Below are 8,070 nucleotides of genomic sequence, written 5' to 3'. Positions count from 1 at the left end.
AACTGCTCTTTTAAAAGCCTATAAGAAGGTTAGAATGTTACTCTTCCAATCTCAGAGAACATTTAGCAAGATCTGTCTCCTTATCTTGGGGAAAAAGAAATAAAGTACCTTTGAGAAGATCTGCAAAGTGGCCATCTAGAAATCTCTACAAATAGGTTATCTTCACAAGATGCTGCCTTTGGCTGTCAGGTCTTACAGTCTTCTGTTCTTCCTTGAGCTATCTTCTCATTTCCTTCTGTTCTCCCACTACCACCATTTTGCTGGACTGCTGGACTGCTTGCTACTTACCTCCATCTGTAAGTCTTCAGCATAAAGGATTCCTTCTCTTTGTGACAAAGAAGAATACATAATTTGAATTTACTACAGATAGGTTTTCTCCTAGCAAAGGAATCATCTACTTCAGAATCTTTCCAATCCTAGTACATAATTTGTATGAATTTACAGTTTTATTGCTTTAAAAGTGACTCAGGTGGATCTGTGGTGAAGTACCAGGCTAACCTAGGGGGAATCATTTGGACTCCAAAATTCTGAAACTTTAAGCTGCTTCTATGCCTTTGTGGGCGTGGTTAACACATCACTCAGACTCCAGGCAAGCCCCTTGTGTGTGAGGAAAAAATATAATAAAGAGCATAGGGGTCAAATGGGTTATTTTTCCAAGGAAGTAACTATTGTATTTTTAGGTTGGATATCTGTATATTTTGAGTAATGTTCATGTGGGCTAATTTAATAGATCTATATGAAATATATGAGGATAATGAGAGAGTCAGAGAACAAAAGGATCATCAGGTTGAAGAAAACATCTTACGGTCAAAACCTACATCGTCAAATTAACACTTAGAAGTACATAAACTGGAGAAACTCTAGAATGTTTGAAATGTGACAGACTCTGAGCTTCTGATTTTTATCAATAGGGCAGCGTTTGTCATAATCGTATACAAACAAGTTTCTTTTTTCTTTGAAGTTTCTAGTTTTCTTGAAGACATCAAACATGATGAGTTGCTTGGAATAACCTCTCATTAGGAAAATCTCCCTAGCTATATAAACCAGGCAAAAGGAGTAACTTTTGATCTAGGTAAAGGATTAGGATTTGTGAGAGGAGATCTGGCTGTGACATAGTGTTAGAGGAGAATGTTTAAAATGATATCAGAAAGTCAATAATTAGAGAGTCAGCAAGGTGCTATGATGCTATGCAGAATTTTTTTCTGTCTCAATTTTCTGATTTATTCTAAGAATTGGATGTAGAAAAAGGAAAGAAAAAACAATATTTTTGTATGGTCTTGAGAGATCAAGTCATATGAGAGTGCTGTGGTCTTGGTTTCCCTCGGGGAAAAATTGCATGACTGCCTGTAATATTTCTCTATTTCTTGTATGACTTTTTAAAAAGATTATATTTAAGATTAGTTCACTTAAAGTTAATGGAGAATTCCAGGTAACATTCTAACACTGATTTATAGAAATGGCATACAATTTACTATTCTGCTTTAAAGATGAATTGGAAAACATTTTTTAAATGTATATGCCCTTTTTTTTTGGTAATGTATAAAGATGGCTTCTAATATTTTATTAAATATATCTCCTGACTTCTTCCCTATTTTTTTCCTGAGAGCTCCCTGGAGGATAGGAGGAAGATGTTGACACCATAATCTGCTGGAGCCTGAGCAGTAAAACTAAGTAGAAGTAGACTTCTTCAAGTGACTACATTAGCTGAGAAAGTGGGACTAAAAACATCAGTGTGAGCTCTATCACAGAAGTGGAACTTCTAACGGATATTTATGGAGATGGAACCATTGTAGACTACTACTGCAGAGTTGAGCTGCACCAGTTTTTGGGATACATAAAACAATATTATAGAAATGTCTGATGAGCATCTTGTGAGAGAGAAAACCATTCTTTGGACTTCTTTTAGTTGTGTTCACTTTTTATTGTGCACTGGAAGGATTTAGGGTTGACAAGTTAAACTCCTAGCTAAGGAGTACCAATTACAGAAAAGGACTCTATCTGAACAAATTGATAGCACCAATTCTCCAGAAATACCCATTATATTTTTTCCTGTTGTGTATAAGTATTTAACAAATGACAGTTATGACAATCAGGCTGGAGTTATAAAAGAGAAGCAATGCTAAATAAAACTGACAAAAATGTCCCAAGATAAATTAATATTTGTCTGGTGTAATCGTTTTTCTTTACCTTTTTAACACAGCACATCACAAAAAATCAAGTATAAATAATATATTTAAATAAATGGTTGTACTTCTAATTCTTAACATTTATGAAATACAGTAGCATAAATTTGCATTACACACTACAAATGAAAACATCTACTGTATATTAAATACATACTTTTTAAAAAAAAATCCCAAACAGCCCTCCATTAAGGCAATAGACTGGTTGAACCTTTACTCACACACAAGTCATGAAATTCAAAATTATAGTTCCAACATGAACCACACAGCTCTCTTGCACATATAATGGGCCAAATTCTGTTCTCAATAACTCATGTTACCCCATACATTTCATGTCTCTTGTGCTTGTCAATGGAAATTGAGGGTATTCAACACCTTGCTGGATCAAATTCTTATATATTATTTATGTACATAGTATGTTCCTAGGCCCTAGTAATAGCCACATTATGCTTTATTTAAGACAAAAAGCGTATTATCATATAGGGTAAAAAGCAGGTCCTCACTTCAGTGGGAGTTCTGCATGTAAAACTATATCAGGAATGAGGGCATAGAACATGCACCAAAGGGGGCAAAGTCTGCTCTCAGTAGATCCTTGCATACCCGCTAAAGAATATGTATTTGGCTTTGGTTTTTCAGCAGCCTTGTAAATGTGCCTAATAAGAGAGACAGGGAATTACCCTTGCGGTTTCTGCAGACTGTTTTTTAAACGGTTAGTCTGTGAAGCTAAATGGCTGTGAAGGATTAAAACAGCTGCATATGCACAGGAAGTTTTTTGGACTATTCTTAGAATTTAGGGACCAGTACCAACCCCAACTCCTTAAGACGTTAAAGATAAAACAAAATGGAAAATAATTCAGTGATAAATGTGTAAGCCATCCAGGCTGAAATATTAAAAACAAAGAGCACATGAAAATATGAAGAGCATAACTGGAAGACTGTGAGCACAGAGCCCCATTTAGTATTTAAAGTGTAGGTTGGCAAAGATTTGCAGTCAACGAGTAGACAGTGCCAGCTGGACCTATACTATACTTATGCTCTAACAAATGTTATGAATGGTTTCATGGTGACAGAGACCTTCTCTCATATAAATCTCTGCTGTCTTTTACAACAGATGCCCAACTTGGGAAGAACCATAAATATGAAAATGTGAACATCTGTCAATTTTAAGGAAACTTCACAAATTCCACAAAAAGATGAAAGGCTCATGAATTACGAATTACATGAGGAAGTTTTCAAGTAACAGAAGAGTCTGAACTCTGAAACTGAGTAGGCTGAGATAGTTCATTGACTCCTATCTCTAACAGAAAGGATAGACTGTAGATGAGCAAGTAAAATCCTGCAGATATTTGCTCACAGAAAATCACTGATGACTCTCTAATTCAAAATACTGTCAGTGGGTTTCAGAAGTGAGTGGAATGTGAGGCATCTTACCAACATACCACTCACTGTGACGACTACACACCAAATTATATCTGTGCATAATGTACAAGTAACCTCACATATGACATAAACATGGATAACCACACTGTTTTTTTCACTGTGGTTTCTAACGGGCTGTGTTTAAAAAAAAGCTAAAATATTTACGGGTTTTTAATTTCAAATATAATACATTCCCCAGATAAATGAGGGAACGGGAAGGAGTTGCAGAAGTCCTCAAAAAAAGAAAGATAGATGTCTGTATATCTGTAAATAGGCATTAGTTAATAGGTAAGGTGCCAATTGATCACACTCAGGAGTATGCAGCATTGTTCCTGGTTTTGTAGAACTAGTGAAATAACTTATTGTGCACACCAAATGGCTTCTTGAGTCCAGTTCTTTGCATGCAGTTCTTAACAAAGAGGACCAGTCAGGCATTTAGGGGAAGATTTTCCAAACTGCCTGAGATTTTTCTGAAGTCAATGGGAAATGTGCTCCTAAATCCTTTGATCCTTATGGAAATGTTCCCCTCAATGCAGAACTCTGGTACTACCAAAAAGGCCTGACTACTCCATATAGAAATAACTTTGAACAGTCATTGTCCAAAGCTATTCTCTACCTTCTCCTGCAGAGGTAATGATTCCCACCACTTCTCCAGTGTTGTTCATTAATTTCTTCTAGATTTAAGCTAAAAACCTGAGGATTGATCCTGATGGGTCATTGTCATGCTGGCTGAATCGGGGGGGGGGAGGCCCTTGAGGTGTATTCAGGAGCTCTGATTACTCCCTTCTACACCAGTCTCGCGTTGGGGGTATCACGCTGGCTGGACTGTTGGGGGGGGGGAGTATTTATTATATTGTTTGACATCAGTATGTCAAAATCGTAATAATTCATGTAAGATATGCTATGTCTGGTACTGTTAGAAAGGTTATAATATGCTAAGTAAGATGATAATACTTTTGTTCATGTGTTATACGTGTAATGGAAGTTATGGATATATTTGATATAGCTGTATTTCAAATTGTGCTACATGAGACACATCCTAGATAGGGTGGCGGCAGAACAATAGCCTGCTTAATGGCCCATTGAGACATCCACAGATGCAAGGGGCCCAGGGAGAAAAGCCAGAGTTATACCTGATGAGTCACCAAGACTTGATCATGTGACTCTGAACTCCATTTTAGTTCCTGTAAAATTCCACAAGCGGCATGGCAAGGACAGAGGGTATATAAGGTAGAAGCCTTGGGAATCCATTTTGTCTTTCAGTCGGGATTCAGCTTCAGCTACCAATCTACCTCTGGATCAAGTCATCTGCACCTGAAGCTGTGAGACAAAGGACTGAGGCCCGTCCAGTTACTGGATGTATACCAGAGGAACTATACAAGCCTGCAAACTCCACAGTTCTTCTAGAAACCTGATGTATATGGACTTTCAAATCATTTGTATGTATCTGATTATTTTAATCCTTTAACATTTCTCTTATGGTTTTTTACTTTCTTTTATAATAAACCTTTAGTTTTAGTTACTAAAGGATTGGCTGGCAGTGTGGTATTTCGGGTAAGATCCAAACTTATACTTATCTGGTAATGTGGCTGACCCTTTGGGGTCAGAGGGAACCTTGTTGGTAAAGAGCATAGAGTTTAAATAACTGGGCTCTTTACTGGACCTAGTGGCGGATTGGGAGCCGGAGACTGGAATGCAGTAAAGGGGGCTGTATATATTTGTGTACTGGCTTCTTGATAACCAGTGTGGGAAATCAAAAGCACAGTTTGTGGCTGGTTAGGAAGTGCCACCCACCACTGCAGGGAGAATCTGCTCCCTTTTTACAGCCTGCCCTGATCTTGGAATTCTCAGGTGGCTGCCCTAGGCACGGAAGGGTCACAATCATGCCTCAGCCAAGTAGTAGTGTCACTAGAACAAGTAAACCAAAAATGATCTTTATTTATCTTTTATGAATGCAAGGCAGGTGATAGCCTTCAGCCTGATTTTCAAAAAAGCTCAGTTCCCATTTAGTCATCAAAATAAGTGCCTATCTGCAAAAGAGCTTGGTATACTGGGTTCTGAGATCTTTTGAAAATCTGACTGTGTGTCTCCCTGGGGGCTTCTGGGTGCACTTCTGAAAATCTGGTCCTAATTGTGGATGCTCAGTACAAATGAAAATTTGCATCTAAACACAAAATCTGGCCCTTAGTGACTTCCTATTAGATAAATTAAGGATGTCCACCCTGTGGCCTTTGAGGCTCTAACACAGCCACAATTTTGGGAGACAATTTTTAGTTGGTTATGAACTGAAACTGTGTTTCCTGAGTCAGGCTTTGTGATTTTTAAAATGAAGTGTTTGAAAAAAATCTCTATTACTATGTTCTCTTCAGAAAACTTACCACTTCCCATGCAGCCCCCAGCAGCAGCTCTGATGTGAGCCAGGAGTCCTCTGAGCAGTTCCTAGCTCTCCCCTGTGGCTGCTGATCAACAGCTCTCCTGCTGGTTGCCTGATGTATTGCAGGGAAGTAACAGCTCTGGTTTGCTTTCTTACTGTTCTCCTGTCTAGCTGTGGGATCCCCATGAGGAGCAGGAGGAATTTGATGGACTTTTCCTGATCCTAGGGGAGCACCTAGCAAAGGAAAGGTATTCTCCCATATACAGCCACCCAAAGACCATATAACAGCTGAAAATAGACTGCCTCTGCCCTCTCCCCACACTCAACACAACCCTGCTTCAAAGGCCGTGGGGATGAAGATATAAGTACTGTCTATACCAGTTTCACACCCATTAAGCACTCCCCAGGGCTGGGGAATTCTCAGTAGAGGACTTGCAGATGTTTTCTGATCTCTTTGCCTTTTCTGAGTGGCATAAAAAGTGGATCAGGATTCAGAATCTGCCCATAAGTACTGCTTGTGGTTCTTTGCCCTTTTTAAAAAGGTTGCATATGATCCATATAGATAGACGAAGAGATTTATTCTGCAGTGAAACACTGTAGGCTGGTTCTGAGTCTTAGGCCAACAGCAGATGGCCCTTCCTAGGAGAGAGAAAAGAAATCTGGGGTAGCACAGATCTCACATGCTTTGAGAGCAGTAGGGGCCCCCTCTACCCTTTTGAGAGAAGTGGTAGAAGTGCCTCCCCCTCCAGACATTTATTCTAACAGCTGAAGCAAATATAACGGGTGGCCTGATAGGGCCAACTGCATTGTTCTTGTCTTGTCGCATACTAAGACCTCTGTTGGATGGAGTTAGTAAGGGCCCCCTTAGCAGTGATCTGGGGTTTACCTCCCCATTTCCATACATGGGGCAGTTCTAACCTCCAAGAGCTATTGTTTCAGGTCATCTTCTGATTCAGGCAGACACCACTGCCTCAGTTACATTCTAGTCACATGTTCAAGCTTTTATTCCACAATCATGAAGGCTGGAGACTTTTTTTCTTTTTAAAAAAAAAAAAAAAAGAAAAGAAAAAGAAAAGAAAAACAAAAGTTGAGATTTCAATTTTAGGAAATTACTTCAGGAATTGAACCTCAACCCTGAGCCTATGCCCTAATCTGTGTCACAGGACACCACCACCACTACCAGTGTATTGTACTGCCCGGCCAATTTGTGTGGGCTCATGGTCACAAATACACACCAGGCTGTTACCATTTCACCCAGTGTGTATTTATTCTTCCTTCACAAAGCATCACAGTGTAATGCAGGCTTATAGTAGGCAACAACTTCCCTGCAGCCTTCATTCCTCAGCCCAGGGTAATCCTCTGAACTTCCCCTTGCTGCCTTTTCCTTCCACTTATATATATCCTCCCAATTACATCATTGGCCCAGTGATTAGCACCTAAGTGTTTATAATTCCCCAATAGAAAGTGTTTAATTGCTCATAGCTGAGCTGCAGACTTCTTCATGCTTCAGCCGCAGCACTGACCTGGGTGCTACTAATAGTGCTCTGTCCCAAACTCTATGTAATGACTTGTTAGAGATCAGATGTTTTGCTTGAGAAAAGAAAGAAAGTATGGGTTTCATTAATGTAACATTAAGCCATCCAAGATATTTATTTTTACATAGCATTCATCCATTTTAGCTCCATTTCTCATTTGGCCCATGCCCCTATCAAGATCTCCTGTCCTAAACAAAACATTATTTTTATTCTATGCTCTGTCTGGTTTTTCTACTTCTTCCTTGGCCTCCTTCCCAAGCTCATGCATCCTCTCTGCATCACTTTAGTTAATTACTTATATTTGATGGCTACCTCAGTCAGCTGCATGACTTATTGCTACTTGTGAACCACTGTGATATAAGGTGTTTGTTCATTACCCCAAGGTCATTGCTAGCCCTGTTTCCATTCAGTTTTATTCCCTATCTAGTAAAATTAATGATAGTATAGTATGAAGAATTTTAAGTTCACACTGATCTCGTATGAACAAGCAATGTATATTCACCTTAAGTTACATCTGCTGAGTAAGCCTTTAGTTCTTAGCAACACAATGCTGAGAATG

At 39.0% G+C, this 8,070-nt stretch overlaps 1 long non-coding RNA gene across 1 annotated transcript; it reads right to left on the bottom strand.

The window, feature by feature from the left end:
- Nucleotides 1-6,447: 6,447 nt before the first annotated feature.
- LOC137149468 (uncharacterized) lies at nucleotides 6,448-7,334 on the bottom strand. Its single transcript, XR_010918783.1, has 3 exons — nucleotides 7,212-7,334; nucleotides 6,895-7,013; nucleotides 6,448-6,615 (listed from the first exon to the last, which is right to left on the bottom strand). It is a non-coding gene; the product is annotated as an uncharacterized lncRNA (long non-coding RNA).
- Nucleotides 7,335-8,070: the final 736 nt, after the last annotated feature.

The sequence above is a fragment of the Emydura macquarii genome, unplaced genomic scaffold, assembly GCF_026122565.2.
Source record: "Emydura macquarii macquarii isolate MOO-44397 ecotype Brisbane River unplaced genomic scaffold, CSIRO-AGI_Emac_v2 contig_75, whole genome shotgun sequence".
In the NCBI taxonomy this organism is placed as follows: domain Eukaryota; kingdom Metazoa; phylum Chordata; order Testudines; family Chelidae; genus Emydura; species Emydura macquarii.
The sequence above is the reverse complement of the archived record's forward strand: the minus strand, read 5'-3'. Positions and strand labels throughout refer to the sequence as shown.